Raw genomic sequence first — 2,282 nt, forward strand, 5'->3', positions numbered from 1 at the left:
TCAAGTGGGCAAAGTTGGAAGCTTAAATGAGTCCGTTTGTCTAGTGAGGTTGCACGGACATTTTGTTTTCACTATATGGGTTTTGATTGATTATGATTCAAGTTGTTGGTCAAAGTTGGTGACATTATGTTCGAAACAAATGGGGTTGAGGAGAAATTCAATTGTTCATGGATTTACAGTAATAAATGGAGATTCCTTGATGTTGAGTACAAAGAGGGATGTGTATAGATATGATTTGATGGGTGCAAGAAAAAGAAGACTCGAAAAAGTGGGTGAACATCATGGGATTGATTATGTTTTGAAGCTCACCAACCTTATTTCTTATTCTGATACTCTTCGGTCATGTGGAATTGGCGCTAGAGATTTGTCTTTATTGAAATAAAACAAAATACACTTAGTTTTTTGTTTCAAGTTTGTCCGTCCAATTTATTTGACGATAGGGTAATTCTTGTACGTACTTGGACTAATTATAACTTGTTTCGGTGTGTTGCTATATACAATGAGAAAATTTCTTGCATATAGACTATTTTTCTCCTAAACTTTGATGGTAAAATTGTGGAAGACTAAGTTCTCAAGATTTAAGATTGATTTGCTTAAACTACTTCTAAAAATAAAGGGTTAAAGATTATTTTTCTCCAAAACTTTGTTTTAAAGAGCGCTGCTGTCATTTTTTCCATTATTTCCTGACGTAAAATACTTCAATTAAATATTATTTATTAACTGTTGTTGGAGAGTGTTGGTAGATGGTCTAAGACTTTATGGTGTTACATGTGACTTGCTATGTGAATTTGAATGAGTTTTGAATTTTGTGCCACTAGAATGATTAATGTTTTGAATATGGACAGAATGAAAAGAATGAATGAAAAAGATGTTTTGGAATTGTAATATGAAATTGTATTGTGAGTTTTTAATTGTAGTTATGAGCTGTTAGGCTTTGAATGTCTTTGTCCACTTTTCAATTGTACCATGTTGTTTTGACAGCATTTATGGATTTTTTTTTGGTAGGATTTAAATCAATTTTTGGAAGGAATATATTATTTGTGAAAGATCTTTAACAAGATTTTGTCCTACTATTAGAATTGCTTTTGTGACAATTGTAATTGTCACTGCTAAAAGTTAAACTGTTAACAATAAGTATAAAAAGTTGCAGTTGAAGGTAAACATTTAATGGCAATTTTAATTGTCATTGCAGATAGTCAAACTTTTAAAATTGTCAGTTCACTTTCAATGACATTTTATAGTTGCTACTAAAAGTTATCACTGAAGTGTTTTTTTCTTGTGGTGTTGGCAAAGACTGGGCTTGATACCTTACTAGGATTTCATATGTTCTTTCAACCTTTACCTGAGTTCCAAAGCATCATTGAACGGGATTGGCCTATTAGCACTGAATGGAAAACGAGGCTAACAAAGCTGGTCAGATCAATAAGCCGGTGAACCGACCACTTAGCTAGTCCGGTTCAACACTCAAAACAGATGAGAATGACCCAGATTAACCTGGATGAACCGGGGATAACCTGTTAGGCTGGTCGAGTTGAACGGGTTAGCTTTTTGGCCCTCCCAGACGTCAAAACGACACTATATGATTTTCCAGCTTCCTCTGAAATTGTTATTTGGAGGGTTAATATTTTTCTTTAGTCTCTCTTACCCTCAACCCCCAAATTCTCTTCCTGTCTTCCTCCGTGTTTGGTCTGCGGCTCCAATGTTGTGGCTTTTCAAGCTTTATAGTCGGAAGTCAGTCGTCTTTGTGTTTGCTCTGCTGTTTCATTGTCGTTGCAGTTTGTGTCTCTGTTCCCATCCCATTGACAGAATTGTCAAGCTTCACTATCGTTCCCGACTAAGTTCCTCGCTGCTAGTAGTTTGCTCTCTCCTGTGTCCTTGTGGCTTGATGCTTTAACTCTCGCTGCTTGTTGCCCTCTCCCTCCCACCTACTCTCCATATTTTACTGAATATATATTCTATTTGCTGCAAATCTCTGTTTGATAAATTTAAATGTTGTTGTATTTTATTATCGATTAGTTGTTAGAATTTACTATTGTATCTCATATGAGACGTAAAGTGCGGGTATGCATGACTCATCAGTGGATTGAACATTAATTCCTTTTTATTTAAATTTTTTTCATGAATTAAGAATATTTTTATTAAACTATATTATTTTAATTATGATCGACCTGACTTCAATTTAACCCCTGTTGAACTACTAATCCTTAAACCACTATCTTAATTGGTTTGATAACTGATCCAGTTTTTAATACCTTGACTATTAGGCATTGTACTAGAGTCAT

Source organism: Prosopis cineraria, unplaced genomic scaffold, assembly GCF_029017545.1.
Source record: "Prosopis cineraria cultivar Desert tree isolate PC_DT_omini unplaced genomic scaffold, ASM2901754v1 PC1323, whole genome shotgun sequence".
NCBI classification, from domain to species: domain Eukaryota; kingdom Viridiplantae; phylum Streptophyta; class Magnoliopsida; order Fabales; family Fabaceae; genus Prosopis; species Prosopis cineraria.